Source organism: Python bivittatus, unplaced genomic scaffold, assembly GCF_059951505.1.
Source record: "Python bivittatus isolate LINGU-HERP-01145 unplaced genomic scaffold, Pbiv_v1 ctg000320_np1212, whole genome shotgun sequence".
NCBI lineage: Eukaryota > Metazoa > Chordata > Lepidosauria > Squamata > Pythonidae > Python > Python bivittatus.
In genome coordinates this window covers 13,687,738-13,708,893 of record NW_028277052.1, presented here as the reverse complement: position 1 = coordinate 13,708,893, position 21,156 = coordinate 13,687,738, and positions in this window count along the sequence as shown.

The following is a 21,156-nucleotide window of genomic DNA, read 5'->3' as shown; positions in this document are numbered from 1 at the left end:
AACTTTAAAAGTTTATGCTTTTTTTAAAAAAATAATTTTCTGTATTTGATTTGGCACTCTATATTTTAGAGAAGAAAAGAAAGGTGGTACCAGAGGGGTTGGGTGAATGAATAAACACACGGTCAGTATGTGATGTTCCAGAGGTTCAGCTTTCTATTCGGATCAGGGACCTCTTTTTTTGCGGGGGTGGGGAATTAAAAAAGTCCAGATGGGAGCTATTCCCATGTGATTGAAACTATCCCTTTTTTACGTCTATTGCACATGTGATGCACATAGAAAAAAGTGGGAGTTTGGTCAAGTGGTTGCAGCCAACATCTTTATTTTTCTGACCTCTCCTCTCCCTCCGAGATGCATCCACAGGGACATGTGTAAATAAAAGGTGGAGCTTCAATTTTATGGTCACAGCTGCCATCTTGATTTTCTTGACAGGAGCTAGACTGGCTCTCAGCCCCTTTTCTACTTCTTTTTCCTAACACTGGTTACAAATAAGCTAGAAGATCAACATATCTAGAGCTCCTACATCTGGGTTGAAAGGGAAAAGAAGAAGAAGAAGAAGAAGAAGAAGAAGAAGAAGAAGAAGAAGAAGAAGAAGAAGAAGAAGAAGAAGAAGAAGAAGAAGAAGAAGAAGAAGAAGAAGAAGAAGAAGCAAATTGATACTGAAAACTAGCTCTTTCCTGTCATCTAGTGGACATCTGGATTTTGGCAGCTCAGATCCAGTAGCCCCAAGCAGAGCCCCAAAGACGAAACAATGGCCAAACCTTGAAGAAATATATTGTATCTCAACATCGCAAAGCATTAACGCTGCTCCAGACATTTGGGGAAGCAAGTAAATGAGGAAGCAAGTGAATCAGAACCTACTACATGTTTTCAGAATGAAAAGGAAATGAGCAAAGCTGATGAGGACAAGTGAGGAAATGAGCATTGCCAAAGCAGTGCCGCTCAGCCTCTCCCTCCAATCACATTTGCAGGAATGTCACCAAGTCTCTGAAGCGAAATGAATGTTGTGAGTGCCATCTCCCATGTTCCTCCATCAGCCAATCTCTGATCTCACCAGGACTACCAAGCAAGCAGTTTGCTAAAGAACACAGCTTTGTAAGCAGGAGGGATGGGTAAAAATAATCATGCATGCATGATGCTTCTGATGTGGTCATACAGTACAGGCTTGACTAATGCATTATCTGCTCATAGTGGGAATAGGGGCTAGGGTGGAGGTAGAGAATGTGTTGGCTTGTTTTAACAAAATCTGCAGTATGAAAGATCTCCAACTCAACAGGATCATGCTTCCAGGTGATTTTCAAAAGCTTGCAGGGTGTATATGGTAGGGCTTTGGAAGACTTCAATTCAGAGATTTGACTGAATCATCAAACTGGCTTTCCCAATCAAATGGATACCCCAGAATTGATCCAACAACTCAGAACATTTTTATGCATATTTTGAAAACTCATTTCAGAAAATCACATTAAATCAGTATTTTTAACTGCAGTATCAATTCAAATCAGTTTTCTGACGATAGATTCAAATTGGTTTGGGCCAATCTATACAATTCTAACATTTGGACACTTGTTCTAGGAATAACATTGGACAGGTTATTTGGGAAAAAAATCACATTCAAGGTATTTATATTTATAAGATGCCTTGTAAAAAACAAATTCTTTAAGCATCATTCACTGAAATATACTTTAGTGATAGGAAATGTTGTCTTATCTGTTTCTCAAGTTATTTATTTGGATCACTTTTCAGCTCCAAATGGTTCCCCTCTTTCTACATGTTTGGAATATCTTTTAGGTATTTTATTTTTACAATAAGTTTTAGAATATCCTTGCAGTAGAAAGAATTCTTACTGCTAATAGTTCTTTTCTTTTTAAAATGTGGAGGCTTCAGACTATAAATATCCAGGCACCTGGTTTAGGAAAGTTTGTTTGCTTGCTTGTTTATCAAATGTATATGCTGCCCATCTCACTATATAGGTGACTCTAGGTGGCTCACGAATAAGAAACATAAAAACAGTTAAAAAGCTACAAAACAAAGTTAAAAGACTACAAAACAGAGTTAAAAGATGGAGTGAGCATCCTCAAGGCACCAGCCACCCCCAGTGCTGGAAGTCCCCATTGGATCCCCAATCTAGTCAGCACAGCCAATTCCCTTAAATAATGTTTCCCCCTTTCAAGTCAATTTCGACCTCTGGTGACAATATGGACGGGTTTATGCAGTTTTCTTGGCTACCTTTGCAGAAGTGATTGGCCACTGCCTTCTTCCTAGGGCTGAGGGTGAACGGCTAGTCCAAAGTCATCCAGTTGGCTTCTGTGCCTAAAGGAGGACTAGCATCTGGGTCTCCTCATTTCTAGTCCAGCATTTCACTACGCCCCACACCAGCTTTTGAGCTGAGAGGGACTTGCCCAAAGTCACCCAGTTGGCTTCTGTACCTAAGGCAGAATTAGAACTCAGGTTTTCCCACTCCTGGTCCACCCCCTTAACCCCAAATTGGATCTCTAAAAGACCTTCTAGTTACCAAATGTTGCCTCTACAATAATTGCTGTGTATGGGAAGGGGAAAGGGAGTAGGTTCAATGTACGATGTGATTGTAATTTATGCTTATAGTGGACACCACAATAACACACCTATGTATTTTTCTTGTATGTATGCTATTGGCTATCCATCTATCCTTCCATCTCCAATAATATCTTCATATCATTTATTGGGGAAGAGGGTTACTTTTTAAAATAAGAACACGAGAAACTTCCTTATATTGAGTCAGATACTAAGACACCATCTAGTTTAATATTGTCTACATTGTCCAGCAGATCTCAGAGGTTTAATTCTCCTTCCCAGTCCGAACCAGAATGGCAAAGAATTAAACTTGAATCTCAGGCAAAGCAGAGACATGACCATTGAGATATGAATGTCCACTCTGTGCTGGAAGCCCTGGTGAGCATTTCATAGAGAGCAAGCGGTGGAATGTCTTCTGCAGTTCTGAAGGGCAGAAATGGATAGATACCTGTCCAGGTTTTATGAATTCACTTTATTTTCACATATGGTTGATCAGCCACTTTTTGATTGTTTAAATCAAGCATTATACTCCTGCCTTATTCCAGTGCAACGAATGAAATACTGCAGACGTGCTGTTGGAACTGCATCTTTGTTCCTGGAATGTGTGCCTGGTTGTACATTTAATAAAAAAGTTTGATAACATCAGAGAGCTGATCTTCACATTCTGAGAATCTTGGTGACCAAGCAATCTGTGCAGCATGTTTACTAAAGTCAACAGACCTAATGAGAAACTCGTACACTAGATCTGTCCTTTCTTTATCAATGGGTAGACCTGGAATCCAGACATTTCTGCCTGTGTTCAGTATCCTCAAGGGGCAAAATCCAAGTAGGATGTTAAATGTCTTAAAACAGTGTCTGACATTAGTCATGAACTAGAGGAAGAGAGACAATCAATGCCTAATTCAGACTGGACATATGTGTTTTTAGACAGATCTAACAGATTAAGGAATTGTTAAGCATTTTGCATCATTCTGGAGAGAAAGGCACTGTATAGATCTAATGAATCCATTTATCTGGCTTCTTCCTTGATTCTCAATTTCAGTTGTATTTATTATGGCCTTTAGCCTGCTTCCTGATTTCTCCTTGATTGGATGTTTTACATCTCTTAGAATCCTTGTCCAGCGGGTCTAGAGCTGGAAAAGACTCTTACATATACATGGCCAGAACCTTTCTCTAATGTTTCTAGTAACTGACTAGAGTCATGGGAAGAGGCAAGGATACTGTACGAGGCTTGGCTTGGCTTTTAAAAAGGGGGAGAGGCTCTTGCATTGTAAAGTAGCTTTGAAGGAGCGCTTTTCACAAATCTTCATTAAAGTCAAGTACCCCTTTGAAACTGTGCAGCAGCCCTAGTAAAAAGTAGCTCTCGTTTGAAATGAAAGCAGGGAATCTGGGCATTACCGCTCTTAAGGGGTAAAGGGCTGGAAAGAATTGTGGACATCCATGGAGACAAGATGAACAGAACTTAACTTATTTATTAAGGAAGGATTTACCTAAGGAAATGAAGTGCCTTTCATCTTGAAGTATGGTATTGTTTCTAGGTATAATTGGTATTAAATTAAATATGCTAAGTTACAGTTCTTTTGATATAAGGTTAATGAGTTTACAATTGCTTCCTCCTCCAGACCTGAGTTTTACTGACCTCAAACATAGCTGCCCGGCAGTTGTTACTTTCTGATGCCACTGCCCTAACTTTGAGTATTATTCAATTATTTTAAGGACTGCTTGCTGTTGTCCTCTTTAGTTGGTCTTCCTGGAATTGGACACTTTTGCATGCTTGAACCTTTCCACACAGCACCTTATTCTCTTCAGCAACCGCAAGTGGTCTTTTCCTGGCATAGCATTGTCGGAACGGAAAACACGCTGCCCCCTTTAACCACCTGCTCTGCTCCTCTTTCTCCGCATGAGCATCTGTCAATTTGAAACTGCCCTAAGGCAGTTTTCACACCAGCATCATTTTGATTCTCCTGATACTCCAATCCATGAAAACAATCCATGGTTCTTGTCTGTTCTACCAACCTTGCAGCACTGAGAATACAGAGGGGGGGGGGGGAAATCACTGCTCTACCCCAGATGTGACAGGTCCTAGAGAAACAAAAATCCCCTATCCCTACTCCATGCCAAAGGGGGGGGGGGCGGGGAATTGCTTACACATATATACTGTATTCCATTCCCTTACTTCATGTAGTGTACATTGGCCTACTTGCATGCTAATTAAAAAAAAATCAAACAAAACGCGACGATGTGATTCTTTTCTCAGAAATCTTGGTTTGGAAATCACGGCTTAAGTGGTAGGCTGCTAAAATGAAGGCATTGTATGGCATTCCACCTTGTGTGTTCTGTTTTGGAATCCAGAATGTGTAGAATGAGATGGAGGCAAGCCAGCTGATGTCACAAACAGACAGGGATTACCGCACCTGAATGAGATATGTGTTCTTCTAATTAGCAATCTAATCACCCCAGGCAGACTCATTACTGCTGTCTTTATGTTTGTCATTCTGGCAGCCTAAAGGTCCATGGTAATTCCTTCAACTGACTTGTACTCAAGGACATCATGTTATAATCATTAAATACAGTGGTACCTCGGGATACGAACTTAATCCGTTCCGTGACTCTGGTTGCAACTTGAGTTGGTCTCAAGTCGAGGTAAAGTTTCCCATAAGGTTCAATGTAAATCCGGTTAATCCGTTCCGCCCTCCGAATTTGGTCGCAACCCGAGGCAATTTTCTCTTCAGAGCCTTACTCCCGCCAAGCCTGCTCTGCATTTTCTTTGGAGCCATGCTAACACGCACACCAAAAACCTTCGCAAAACACCACAAAACACACCACAAGCCTCACCAAACATCTCCTTGCTACCGTGACCTCGCCCACAGGAAGCCGCGACCACGTGGCAGCAGGGAAAATGGCCGCGGATCCGGTTCGTAAGTAGAGGCAAGTTTGTAACCCGAGGTAAATTTTTCCTGCCGAAGCTGGTCGTAACCCGAAATGTTCGTTAGTAGAGGCGTTCATAACCCGAGGTACCACTGTACCTTAAACTCCCACTTTCAGGAAACTTTGAAGAGTTACTTTTGAGTAATGTAAGGGGGCTGCATCTCCCAAATTCTCACCAAAGAGCTTTTCGTCTGCAATTGTTTGCATCAAACAAGTTCTTCTGAAATCAGGATTTTGTTAGGCCATAAAAATGGGGAAGTTTCAGACAGACCCATACCACTGTACTTTTCTGCTTCCCCTGGTCACAGAAAAGATATTTGTCCCATTTCTTCAATAAGATAGATTAGCATTGGGCAAAATGACAGTGAGGTGGAGGGACTTGAATTACTGTCCATGTGGCAAAAAGGAAATGCAACAAGAGTCTCTACTGTTCCAGCAGAAGTCTTCAGCTTCAGCTTTTGTCCATTTATGACATCAGCTATTGACACTGGTAAAAACATCATCAAGGCTTGAATGGGAGAAAATAATAGAAATGGGGAAGTGGGAGGAGCCTCCCATGATAGAAACAAAGTGTAGAGTGAGAACATAGAGAAGAATCACTGATCTGCAATGCTCCAAGTTGTTGGCAGTATAAGATTTGCTGAGATCAGCTTCAGCTGAATAGTCAATAGGAAGTGCAAGGGTGAAAAGTCATTGGTTCTCATATCGGTTCAGCTGGCATGGCCAATAGTAAGTAATGATGTGCTGCATTGCATTTCTGGAGAAATTATTAGCTCCTTCTCTAAATGCATGTCAACATTTTGTGACAGATTTTTCCTCTTTGTCTCACAAACTCTGAGTTTTGAATCATCACTCCAGGAGATACAGGCTTATTATTATGCTGAGAATTCTGTCTTAATCTCAATTCAGTTGGAGGGCATCAAGTTGGGGAAGGTTGGAATGGACAGTGCTGAACTGGATGTTAAGATTGTCTGACCTGGTTTAACCCAGACCAAAGTCCAGTGATTTCATCTGCTGTTTAACAGCCCCAGCTAAAACCAGAGCTTTAGTCTTTGCATTCCCCTCCAAGCAAATGTAAGTTCTGAACTCTTTGGAGACCTTACTTGGGGTCTTTTCACTCTACACTCAATTCAGTAGGGGAGGGGAAGAGAGAATTGGCTTGAAACAAGAAATGTGTCATAAGCAATATGTTACAAGTTGGACTTGAGACCTATTTCCTGTTTGGGAGAGACTGCTTAAACTCTTGATTTCCCCTGGAATTTGCCTGGTCCTTGCAAACTGTAGATTAAATCTTGCACATTAATCCAACTTTCATATACATGGCTCAAGATCCTCTATTATTCAGAATTGCCAGACAAAGTGGAAGGCTTTGAAGCATACAAAATGTGTATAGAGCAGCAACGCACATTCCTTCTGTATTCTTGTGGAGGGTTGGCAGTATTAAGAGTGATTTATATTCTGTCAGTTTTATTCAAGAGAAATGATATTCTGTATTTCAGCCTTTTCTGATTAACACTGTTTGGGTGAAAAGAGAAACTTTTTCTCTTTCTACATTGTTGAGCTCAATTTATATGCATTTTTTCCCCCTTATTCCCACCTTCATTTCTCTGCCTTTGGAATAAATGATACTGACAGTGACAATATTTTAAAACACTTGCAAACAGGATAAGATTGCTTAAATCCAGATATCCTGCCAAATTATATGTACTTTTGGATGATAATTTAAAAGATAGCCATTAAAGAAGGAAACCTAGAAGTTGTTTCTATTGTTGGTTGCATACAGAAGTGGGAATGAAGATTTTCTGTGCTGCCAAATGAACTATTTAGTGGTTTTCTCAAAAATAACTCACTTTTACTTTAGAGGTAAAGTAGGCCATAGATATAAACAACAACACTGTTGCTATTGCAGGGTCTGCAGTCAACCAGTCGCTAAGGTCAAGGTGTTTAAAGTTAGGAAAAAGTCTCCAAACTAGGATTTAAAGAAAGCTTAGGGTGCCCATTTAGTGCAATCATGCTGGAGAGTACTCTATTGTTTGCCATCAATGAAGAACTCAGTTTGTTCTGAGAACATCTTAAGTCTCCAGTGAAGGCAATGTTATGTCGTCTTAGTTTGTCCTCCAGGAGCAGTGTTTCACATTTAATTCTCTCTCTCCAAATGGACTCCCATAATATACAACCTTGGCTGATCTCAAAAAGAAAGAAAAGGAAACCAATTGAACTAGGAAATCCCAGGACTCTAGGCTAGATTGGGAAGTTGGAGAAAACAAAGCAAAGCAAAGCAAATCACCCCAGAAGGAAGCACTTCTGTATGGTTGTCTACATGGATGTGTGTCTACCTAGGAATTGCACTCCAACTCAACCGGCTCATGTCTATGACTTGCAAGTATTGAACCTCTGAAATCCAAAACAGCATCATTTCCATAGTTATATCTACTATATTTATGTGTTCACTTTCCAATCTTAATCATTTTTTTTCACTTAAGCCTTAAAAAAATAGTTCATCCTCCAAACTTGCATACTGCCTAAGAAAGCTTTGTTCTCCAATTCTTTATTCTGGGTTACATATAATATGTAAAGAAAAGCCTGGAATTTTTAAAAGTTTCTCCCAGATATTAAATACATTTTGATACCCGAGCATTTGCTTTTATGATACTGATCAAATTTTCTGCACCAAAATACATTCTTCAGTTGATTGGAAATACTAGCTTATTCCAAAATAACACGTGAGACTAATGCAGTGTGTTATATGTGAAACAGTGGCTGCATCAAAGTAATTTTTAATTATACCCCTTGCTTCTAAGGACTGAAATATTGTTTTGGATTATATTCTTGATTTCTTTGCTTCCCATAAAAAATATCTGTTGTTATTTTTCTTACCAATTAGTTGTAATTGTGGGGAATAACTGCAAAGATAATATATAAGAACAGTGCTAAGTGGTTAGTTAATGAGTTCATTCTGAGGAAGATGCCTTTAAACAGGAAGAACAATCAGGACCAATGTGGATCCTTGGCCTCGTGGCCTCCCCCCAAGATTATATCACCAACATTTATCAAATTACACTGGCACAATTTCTACTTATTAAGAATGTGAAATAGATCTATGAAGCCTTTGATAAGCTTAATGCACCTCATTAGAATGGCGCTTTAATTCAAACAAGCAAAATCATGAAATTGCAATAGGAAGAAGCATGTGTGAATATGTTATTGGAGCTGTGCTTTATCTAAAATATGAAACTGCAAGTATGGATCACATTCATATGGACCAGCAACCTTCTAAAGAATCAGAATTGGAAAAGCTAACTGAGAAACTGAATTCCTCCAGCAACTTTGGCTCATGAATAGATAATAAGCAGATATCTGTCAACATGCTGTCAAGAGCTTTTGCTGATCATCTGTATTGCTGGAGCTTAGCAAACCATTTACTCACACTTTGAATAAGGAAATATTAGACATTTCTTTTGAAGTGATGCATTTTTCTGGACTCCAATCTCTCCCTCCTTCCCTCCATTTGCCTTCTCATTGACTAATGATAAATTGGCTAATAATTGCAAATATGTTTCTTAATTAGGCCCTGAGCTGCTCTTTCAATTAGAACTTCAGATTGGATGGAAAATAATTCACACATGACTGTGAGTTGGCTATGATTTGATTTTCCCTTAGATTTGAATTACATTGAATTTTATTCCCTTCACAACTTAGCAGGTGCTCAATGCAATTTCAGGAAGGAATGAAGCAGATGGAATGATTAGTCATGATGGATTCTGTGCTTGATTTTTGCTCATATTATCAGATAATAGCATAAACCTAAGGTCCCTGGAATAGGGAGATAGTCTCTCTTTTAGCCTGTGTTTGAAGACATCCATGTCTATACTTATATCTGTCTATATCTCATCTATTTTCCCAGCCTGGTGCCTCCAGCTTCCTAAGTTTATGCTCAGTCTTGAAATTTATTTATTATTGTCTCATCATACCTGAAAGGCACCCAGATATACTCAAGTCATACCAAATTTGGTATAACACCCAGATCTTTCATTTAAAATGGTAATTTGGGACATATTTTTTAGGATTATTTAGAGAATAGAATCTATTTTGGGTGCACTGTGAATCATCTTATCGTGTGATCCCAAGTTCTAGTTTTCTAGAAAGAGTGATGGGAGAATGAACTTACCTATTTTCTCCATATCATGCACAGTGTTATCAATCTCTGTAATCTCCACTTCATTGACGTTTGACACTATTACGTTGAGCATGAGGAAGCACATGGGGAGAATCCCCCTTCTCTGCATTCAGACTTGGAGTCATTCTGTGAAGTTGAATGGCAGTTTTCATTGGTGGGTGGGTGGGAAAGATCTGTGAGATTGGCTTGAAATCCCCCCAAAGAAAATCATTTGGGAAAATAGATATTTTGCAAGAGAAATCCTTCTCTCTCCCACCCAGCAGCAGGACTGATCAAAAAACAGAGTTAATCTTTTCTAAGAGTTATTCTGCTCATCTTAGCCTTGTCCCAGTGCCCCTCATATTCAGCTTTAATTCTAATACTATTGATTTATGTTAACACATTCTTTTTTGGCTTTCTAAGCTCCATTGTTTATTTCAATTTTACTTATAAGGGGGGGAAAGGTCCCTGACCAACTTCTTTTCTGTTTCTAAGAAGGAATATTTTGATGACACACAGAGAACTTTGAAGGTAACTAAATAAGGGAGGTTATATGTGTTTATACTAATCAGTATAAGCAAGGTGGGGGAAGGAAGGGAAGGGGCATCGCATGCATGTCCACTAGAAGCACCAATGGCTTCTAGTGGACACCTATGTTGGAGAAAACTCTGTGCCCACAATGTCCTTAACCTGGTCAGTGAAAAAGCAATTAAATTCAGCTAAAGTGAATTTGTTTTAACCTTGGATGGGGTTATGTATGGGTGGCTCAAAGTGTTGTGTGAACCTAGACAGCCTGGTTAGTTTACTGTTCCATGTATGATGCAAACCTAAAGTAGGCCACTTCTGTAACTGAGTAAAGCTAGCTGTGCAAGTCAACTCATATGCCATTTTAGTTTATTCTGATATAGCATCATCTCAACGGGTTTTAAACCATTTCCCCCCACTTTTTGGTTATGAAATACCCTTGAAAAGCAAGTGTTAGAGTCGATTTCATAGACCACATTGCTCAAGGGTGCCCAGGCTGTGACCTTTCAATCATATACATTCCTTGACACTTTTCTGGCTCTCCCTGGTCATGCTCCTAAAATTCAGTAGTTTGACTTCCTGCTATTCTGAGGCAGGAAACAAACATGTTGCCATGATCCCCCAAATAACTTAACTTCCTCTACAATACAACCACCTCCCCTCAGAATATCCTGGCCATATCTATATTCACTAAAAATTATTTAAGAACTAACAAAGAAACTCCTAGTCCTTTCTCCTAGGCAGTTGGCAGGAATAACCTTGTCCTGGAGTGAGAAGAGGCTTGTTGTTCAGGCTTCTGTGATGATTATTACCTGCTTTCCTCCTTTCTTCAGGGATCCTCGAAGGCCAATAATAGCCCTGCTTTCCTCAGTATCAGTAGATGGGAGGTAGGTTTTAGCACTAGGTATATTAAAGCATATCCATGTGTGCTTTAGTCCAATACTGTCAGCCTTATGAGGTAGACCAGACAGGAAACATGACCAGATGGGCTAATTCTACTTTATTGTAAGGCTACATTGACAGAATCTTGCAAGTCTGAAAGTACATCTCTCCCTCCATCTTCTTTACAGCCTGAGAAATTAGGGAGGGTCTCTTCTGAGCCTCTTAGCTGCCCACTACCCAGCTATGCTGTCTCTTACCTGACTGTTCCCTTGGCAGCATCTCTTTGCCCAGTCTCCCAAGGTCATTCCCTCACACCATTACAAATGCACCCTAGGAGACACCACCATTTGCATCCTATTTGATACCACCCTCTACCAAAATTCAGGTACCCAAAATGAAAGGGCTCCAAGGAAGGTCAGAATCAAGTCATGATGGTTCTTGGGATATATTGCAGGGAAGACACGGAAGAAGAGAGCCATTGTTCTTTCCTTACCAGGCATACCTTTATCTATTATTCTGGACTCCACACTTCTGAAAAATAAATAGCTGTCCTGGGCTGTGTAATTTCCTCAGTGGTTAGGGAACCTCTGATTTTGTGCATCCATCCAGACACCAAGAACAAATAAGCCTGCAAGCCATTTGCGGTAAAACACTCAAGTGGCTCCATATAGCGTGGATTACAGAACTCAGACATGGACTAAAAATGTGCTATTATGCTTCCAAAGGAGAATTTTCTCTATTATTAGAAAATCAATTACACCTTCCATTTCGTGCAGGAAATATTGGAGGTGACAAAGTATCTTGTACTCCTGTTCACTCATAAACTTCCTTTCTCTGCTCTAGGATCACCACAGAGATGCTAATAAAATTTCTGTCAGGTGATTCACACACATTTCAGCATTATTCTCCTGCAATCCGGCTTGGTGAATGAAAAAGAAATTTAAATCATGATAGAAGCCTGGGCAGATGTGATCCATAACGTTAACTGCTTGTCATTAGAAAAGATGCATTCAGTGTCTCTTGGGAATGGCAGTTCCCATTTCTCTGGCTTGTAAACCTATAACACTTACTGTCTATGAACAGGATGAAGTGTCTGATCTGACTATGGGTGTGCATATGTGTATTTTATAGTTCATGCCTTCTAGTCTCATTCCAGAGTCTCTAGGTTTTTCTGCACAATATTGCAAGAATTCTCCAGACTCTCCCTTTCTCAGTCGTTATTCATTTCTGGCTTAATAACAAAAGTAATAAAACACTCAGGTTTGGTTTTCTCTTGTTTATACACCCACTCCAAATCAACCATGTGCAGTTCCCTCATCCCAGTATATCCTATAACTAATGGTGTTTTGTAGCCTTTTTTTCTCCTCTAAGATGATATGATCAAGACTTGAGCTAAAAGTCTTATGGGAACCTGACGGAAATAAGAAGTCCAACCTGAGAACCAGAGAATCCATCAAGAAGGTCTCTAGGAATGAGTGCAAAAATATAATCTCATTTCTAAATAACCCCAGCTGCCAGTACTGAGACTAGGGAAAGCAGATAGAGGTCAGAGAAGATTACCTACATGGGTATGAAGTTGCCTTATAGTGAGTTCAGCTCATTGGTCCATTTAGCCATGGCTTAATTTAGAAAAAAAATATTTTTGTTCCAGGCCTGAGCAAACAAAGACAAGGATCTTGTGACAAACCCAGCTTTTATTCCCAATAGCAATGTTTGGAAGGGCTCAAGTTTTCCACTCTACTTGACCCAATCTTAAGGAAGAGAAGGAACTCAATGTTTATGCATGTTGCTCCATAAAACATTTGAAGGTAAGAAGTGAAGCAATATAGGGTTTTAATGCATTGTTTCAGAAATAAAATTGCATCAAGCTGGATCTCTGAATGCCTGGAGGAAAAGCAAAATCTGTGGATGATTAAAAATTTGGAAAGCTTACCTTACAGTTCTCCATTCAAAATCTCTGCCCATTTAAGGAATTTTTTCAGCTGGTTTTTATTTCCCAGCTGTGCTTCTTTAATATCTAAGCATTCAGGATGAGGATAGAATCCCACCCCCACCCCCATTATATTCCTTGATAACTTTTTTGGAAGAAATCACCATGCACAGGGGCCATTCATGTGCTGTCAATTCAATTAAGATCATGCAATTAATTTCACTAATGAAAGAATCTCCAAATGTGCTTTTTAAAAGTTTTTTTTTCCTTATGGTTTTCTAATTTTCTAAAGTAAATACCAAGCTATTGACATTTCACAAAGCTCACTTTTATAAATAGCACATTTCCATTGCACTAAATGTAATAGAATCCTCTTAGAAAACCTATTAGATCTTTTAATGTAATGTAAAGTTTTATTACTTTTAGCAATTACTGTGTTTGTTTTGTTGAATTAATTACCAAACTGTCTTCAGTTTGAATGACTCATCCTTCATTCTCTATAAATAAATCTGGATCACTGCCCTAATTATAATTGATTGATAAAAGGAATAGGTGATGATCTATGATGTATCATTAATCTGTTACATTATTTGACTGATATCAATAAGTAAGTGGACTTAAATCAAGGAATATATGGTTTAATTGATTGAAGGAATAGATAGGGAAGTTGATTTATGGGGATCAGCTGAATATCATTACTATTTTGTTGTATCATTTGACTTGGAAAAACAATTCTAGTTCTCAGATCTATGTTCTGTAGGAAATTAGGATAGGGTTGAAGAATATCTTAACTGATAGAAGTAATTTTGTAGGCAGACAGGTCTGTTCATCCTAGTGATTCTACCATCCACTGGAAAGCCTGGTGGACATCAGTCTTCTGGTGGTGGAGCTTCCACTGATAATATACCATGAACAATGTATTCCAGAGTGGTTAAAGATAAAAATTAGAAAGATTCATTACAGTTTTCTTTTCCACTGAGATCTTAAAACCCACCAAAATTGAAATTCTTTAGCATACAATCAGGTATATCATTCACAGAGTTTACTAATGGCCCTTAATGTATTATTTAACTCTCCTAGAATTTTATGCTGCTTGTCCTGTCCCAGTGAGCCTTAGCTGCATCAACATCATGAGAAAAAAGGGTAATGTGGGGAGAAGTTGCCTTTGCTCCTGTTTCTTGCTTCTATTGCTTAAAGCAGGGTTCCTCAACCTCAGCAACTTTAAGAAGGGTGGACTTCAACTCCAAGAATTGGCTGGCTGGGGAATTCTGGGAGTTGAAGTCCACCCATCTTAAAGTTGCTGAGGCTGAGGAACCCTGGCTTAAAGCAGCAGCCACACAGATGGGAAACATCAAATAAAAAAGTCTGGGGCAATTTGCAGTTGGAGTCCTCTTGGTTCTTAGACCTCAATGATTCTAACCAAAGTTAGAATTGGACCTTAGACCTCAGTGATTCTAACCAATGATTCTAACCCCAGACTCCAACTTCTTCAAGCAAGTTTGAGTCATTGGGAAATGCGACAGCATATCAATACAGTACATAAATAAATAAACAAATGTGAAAATGTGTTTGGGCATTGTTTTCATTCAATCTATTCTTGCAGACTGTCTTCAGGAAAGGGGCTATGCAGTTTGGCAGTGTCTGGAGCTAGGTTTCAACCTCTTTTCTCCTGCTGAGATCACAGATCATTAACATTGTTAATGCTCTTGCTAAATCTGTTTGGAGAATGTGACAAGTCTAATTTGTTACTGACAAGACAGTTGGGAGTGTATTTAAAATGCATTAGTCTTGCTATTGTGTGCTTTTGAATGGAGGTGTGATTCCTGTCAGGTCTAGCCTTGCTGTTTTGTTAAATATTATCTATTGTTTTCATTACTGGTTCCAACTGCAAAGGTGATACAGACTTCCCTGAACATGCTAAACGTAAGTCTCTCTCTCTCCCCGCCCCAGATATATGCATATTTCTGTGTGCATATATCTTTATGTATGCATATACTCACACACACATACCATAGTTGCAGGTAAGAGGTAGAAAGAGAAGACAGAAGAATAGCATAGAAAAAGTGAGAAATTATTTCACGTCTTGGTCCAAATAGAGGCAATGTAAGATCAATCACATGCAGATAAATTCTGATTTAGGATCAGGCCTCAAAGGTCACATCCACACTGCCAGATTACTCCATGGTGAGTATGAGCCACTATTTCTGGAGGACAGGAACAAAATAATCATCTTCTATCCATCCCCAACACGTTGCTCTTGTTTTCCTGCTGAAGTTGAGTTTTCTGGCTTGTGCCAACTCAAATGTTGTTGTCTAATTTGCATACTATGTTTTACTTTCTTCTTGACAGCCCTCTGCATTTGAGTCAACCCCCTTCACCTGAGTCAGTGATCACTGTCATTTGGCTCTAATTTCTACTGCAACAACTGTTAGCAATGGCACTTCCTTAGCATATTAGAAATAAAATTTTCATCGGTTTGAAACCTGGCATAAACATTGCTATTTTTCATTTTGTTGCTGGGCTTTTTTTGGTTAAGTAAGCTAATTTCCTGTGCAGCTTACCATATAAGCAATTTGAGTCATCAATGCTTCGCTGCAAATGAACAGTTTGGCTAAGAGTGGAGTAGCTACATGTATCTCTGTAGCATTATTGTAGAAGGATATGAAAGGGTCCAGAGAGGGATCCAGCTTCTCCTCTTCTAAGTAAGTTGAGTCAGAGGTGGCCCACATTTTTCTTATTTAACTTTCCAAAAGTGCTAGGCATAGATTCCTATACTTTTCCATATACAATTTGATAGAAGAGAATTTGCTTTCAAAATATCTGTCAAAGAAGAGGGGAATATTATGATTCCTGGTTGGTGATTTATGTTACAAGTGGCCCAAGATACACACATTGTACAATCCTCTCTCCAGTGATCTACAACCCCTGATTTTCTACACTTCAATACAATCCCAAATCATCCAGGGCAGTTTTTATGCTACCAGTGCTACTTTCCTTATGAAAGGGGAGATTTCACCTTGAGAAATCATTGAAGGATTTTTCTAATCATACATTTGATACAAATCACTTCTGGAATATTGACCAAAAAACAAACAAACCAAAAACCCAATGTGGATGAGTCTATGATGTTATCAGGAATCAATGTTGACTTACCTTTTTTGTACCTTTCATTTTCTCGATTTATCAAGAACATTTCTATTTCAGTCCATGATGAGTTGTTCCTGCCTTGACTTTTCAAGATGACTTTTAAAATCAAGTGTTTGTTATTCCTGTTGCAGTCCTTCACTAAGGAACTAAAAACCCTACTTTGATTCTATTGGCTCAGTGAAAATACATGTCTGTGGGTACAAAATCCTCTCTATCTTCCATGTATGCCTATCCAAATTCCTGTCTCAGAAGCTTTTGGAGAAAGGACCATAGCTGAATGTCAGAGTACAAGCTTTGCATGAGGAAGGCATCACTAGAAAATCTCCTGTCTCAAACTCTGAAGAACCACTGTCAGTCAATGCAGAGCCTACGTTATAAACAATACAGAAAAGGTTGATATGAACTGGAATAAGCTAATGTGCCTATGTATACCCTATGAAAAAGTATAATTTGCTGCACCTTTGCATTCCATATGGAATTTTGTCCCAAATGCATAACTGATGCATTTTCATGCATTGATAAAGCATTACAGAAAACTAAGCACCAATGATTACATGGTGAATGTGTAAGAGGTGCAAGAGCCATTCTGCTTACCAAGTTAGAATGGAAGAAAGGAATAATTCTTATACCAATAGAACAATAAACCTGGAACATTTGAAACCACCTTAGAAAAAGCTCCAGCTTCTAGGCATCCCTGTATCATTAGATAGGAAATGTTATCTAATAATCACAACCAGTGTGAACAGCCTCCTCACGTCCATTATAATTTGATCTTCAGTTTCATTATAGACACAAGTGGAACTTCCCACATCATTTAAAGGAGTAAATCCAGTGTCCAAACCTGTACCTTTTTGAACTTCTCTTCTTCCTTCTGGACTCCCAAGAATCTGCATTGCTCCTGCTGTGAACTATTGGAGAAGACGAAATGCCAAGATATGTTCAACTTATAATTTGCATGGACTTGAGGGAGCCATACGTGGACATTTTTCTTCCCTGCAAAATTATAATGGTTCCATAAATGCAAATTTCAGAAATAGTTGTCACAGTTCAGTAGTAAAGCTAACATCTCTAACACAAGCAGTATTTAAAAGAGATGCTAAATCAACCTGCTTTGCCAGTTTAGGGTTTCTTGCATTTGAATATCTCAGCATATTAAACATATTATTCATTTCATCAAGAGGGTGTGATGTCTTGCCTGGACAAGACATCTGCATTCCCTTTGTCTCAATGGTTCCTTGGCCATAAATCCTGTCTGACAGAAATAGCCAGTAAATCCACAGGTGATAAGTAAGACAAACGTTAAACGTAATGCAAAGTATTGCATAGTATGTGAAGACTCTCTGATTCTTAGCTAATGTACCACCTTGCAATATTAAACTTTCCTTCTTAGCTTTCCATAATGCATCCTGCACCACCAAACATCACTCAATTGGCTCAGTTTCAAATTACTGCATGGAAGCTGCACATCTCATTTCATGCAGAGGGGAAAGGAGGCAGCTCCATTAGAGATTTAGGTGGGCTCAAAGCTCATTTGAAATGAAAAGCCTTGTGAGAAATCTATAATGAGAAAGATTTGATAGTTTAATGTGTTTCTGCAAAGCACTATAATTTTCTAGAAAATGGATGGGATATTATCATTCTTGAAATCAACTAGAGGGCACAGTATTACATTTCAGACTTAATGGTTGCTCTAGATGTATACCGTTAGAGATGGATGGGGCTAGAAAGTAATGATCATATTCATTTGAGGAGCTTCTGAAAAAAAATCCATGCAAAGTCTGAATCTAAACTTGTCAGAGGTTCTAAAAAATTGATGCATGTAGCTTGTATATACCTCAATGCATATTATGTAGAATTTATAGCTTCTACAGTAAGATGTCTGATTGTCCTCAACTTATAAGCCATATACTCAGAAGTAATTCTGGCAAATAATGGAGATTTATCACAAGGTTATTTTATACACCTGTGATCATAGGAGCTAAGTTTGATCTTCTTATGGCCCAATTTGATCAAACCAAGGACTTATTCAGCATTCCGTGTCACAACAATGCAATGGTTGGGAAGCTCAGAACTGAAGGTCAATGGCTAACTTCTGTTTTGCTCCCCAACAACAGGTATTTAAAGAATGGTGCAATGCTTCAGGAGTCAGTAGACAGCCATTGATTTACTAAAAGCCCCATTGTCCAGGAATTTGTCCAATCCTCATTCAGGCTGTTTAAATTGGTAGTTATCATCACATCTGATGGCAGCAAATTCCATACTTTTACCATGTGCTGTGGTGCCTATAGAAGGCTTGAGATATGAGTAAACATCAAGACTAAGATGGTTCTAGTTCCTTGATTTCTGGGTTCTAAGAAAGTACCATATATGCTCCTGGTTAAAGCTTGAATTGATTACCACAATTCTTTTCTCAACTGATACAATAATCCTGTCCATACGGGAACTAAAACACAGTTTTATTTACAGTTTGGAAGGGCTAAATGATCCAGATGGCAAAATAAAATGCTTGCCAAGATTCTGCTAGCTTTTCCCAAGTTAGTTTACTATCTTCATTTTGTTATTTCTGAATCTTCTATAGCTAACTATGCCTATTAAAAACACCTATATCAAATGAAGATCAGAGGATCTATCTATCATATAATATTTTCTAGTTCTGGTAAATACATTAATTATTAACTTAGTCAATATACCATGACCCAAAGTAAGAAACAAAGGAAAATCTGCTAATACTTTCCTCTTATGTATGGGTAGTGGTTTTTTGGCTACATAAGAAATATCACTCACAGTCTGAACATTGGAAATAGGAGGACTTATTAACTCAGAACAAAGGAATATAAACCCAGATCAACATGCCTATATTTATTTTGAAGAGGTTTTTCCTCTACAACTTTGTAATACATGTAACATTTTATAGCATATGAAAAAAGCCTTCTGTAAATCTGAAAGAGAAATTGACTGGGAAATTAAATAAAAAGAAAAGAATAACAATAACATTTTTTAAAATCAAATGTTTCTCAGTGAGAGATATACTTAGACTCTGACTGTATAAACCATATTGGGTAGACAGATGTATTATGTTTAGGGTGGTTTGCTGAGAGTCACATCCCAAAAAGTGATTGTAACTCAGAAAAAAATGAATGGAGCCCAAAAGGAAAAGTGGGTGTAAGGCCCAAAGGATAGGGTATGAATTAAGCATAAAAGATAAACACATTGACCCAAAAGTATTTCTGAAGTTTAATTTAATATTAAGTTCATTCATAAGTCTTAAATTCTTACCATCCTGAACTTATTTCACTTGTCAACTTCTTTTTCCTAATGCCAGTTCTTTTTTTTTTTTAAAGAGAGAATTAGCTCCCCACATAAAGCACAGAAACTGTTTTCAGATGATTTGCCTCATTTTCATAGCTTGGCCTGTGGGGCAAAATTACAAGGAGAGCTCTGAGTTCTGGGCTACAGATTAGCAACATCTGTACTAGAAGATAAATGGGGATAGAAAGAATAAAATTAGGAGCTTATGAAAATGATCACCTTGGAGCTAATAGGAGCCTATATAGCAGAATGCTGGGACCTGCAGGGGAAGAAGAAAAAAGTGCAAATGTAAAAGGGTGAAGAAAAAAATCAAGGAAGTCAGAGGTGAAGTTAATGCATCTTTAGGATTAATGTGACCGTAATATGATACTGTGTAGCAGAAGCAGGCCATAAATTGCCGTAAGGGAAAGAAGCTAACAATAGGAAGTCTGGATGGAGCTCCTGAATTAATAGTATTGGAGCATCTGCCATACAATATGGTTTGAACTTTAAGGAGCTCTGCTGTATAATTCACTTGTCAGGCAGTTTCAGAAAGAGATGACATGTCTGCTGGGTAGGGGGAGCAAAGAGGGAGGCTGTTTGAATTCATTCATTTTTTAAAAAGATGGTGTTAAGAAAGCAGCTGTTCTTACTGCATTGTTTTGTTCACCACTTGGTAGATGTAGGTGTGACTTCAGTATGCAGAGCCAGGTTGTATAGACACACCCTTTTCACATCAGAGAAAGCCACGGAATATGGAAAGGGAGGGCGGCTTTCTTTATGAGGGTATGAGCGTGGGCTGCAAGAAGCTTCTGTTTAGCCCTCTCCAACCTGGTCAGTCTCCAGACATGTAGATTTTAATTGCCAGGATCCCCCAGCGGTGTGGTTTTTCTTGTCCAGATATCTGGAGCCGCATCTATGTTGAAGAAAGTTGTCCTTCACTCTGGTTCCATGACTTCCCTGTGGACAATCTGTCATGCAGTCAGAAAAACAGGGATAGATTACCTGCTAGAACTTTGCCATTCCTGCTTTTTGCAGAAGAATAGTACCAGCAAATGTTTTCATGCTCTCCACAATTATCTGTACAGAGAAAACTGACTGATCAGTGCAAGAGTTCAAACCTAAGAACCCTAGCAATGTATCAGTTTGGGATATTAGCTAGGGAGCCTTAATGGGTCATATGCTCTAGTCTAGCCTTTTGGATCTATCTATCTGTCTGTCTATCTATCTGTCTATCTATCTATCTATCTATCTATCTATCTATCTATCTATCTATCTATCTATCTATCTATCTATACAGTGTGTGTGTGTGTGTGTGTGTGTGTGTGTATCTATATATATACTCTGTGTGTGTGTGTGTGTGTGTGTGAAGAATATATGTATATGATGATGAAATGCCATCAAGTCACTGTGGACTCTTAGTGACCACATAAGCTAGATTTTCTCCATGATGAATATGTATAGGGTATATCCATGTATGTAATTTAAAAAGTAGATTTCTGGGAGACATTTTTGAGCATCATTGTTTTAAAGCAAAACAGGTTTTCTGGCTTGAGAGGAGCTGTCCATGTTTTAATTGGTTTTTCTTTTCTTCTATCATGCTATTGTCATGCAGAACAATACATCACAGTCAGCACAACTGCTAATTTAAGCACTTTTAGCAGTTTCCTGTGGCCTGCTCTTTCTTTCTCCAGCCCAGTTCAGCCCAGTTTAAGTCACACCTTATAAGCCTTACTTAGTAGTTGTGCCCACC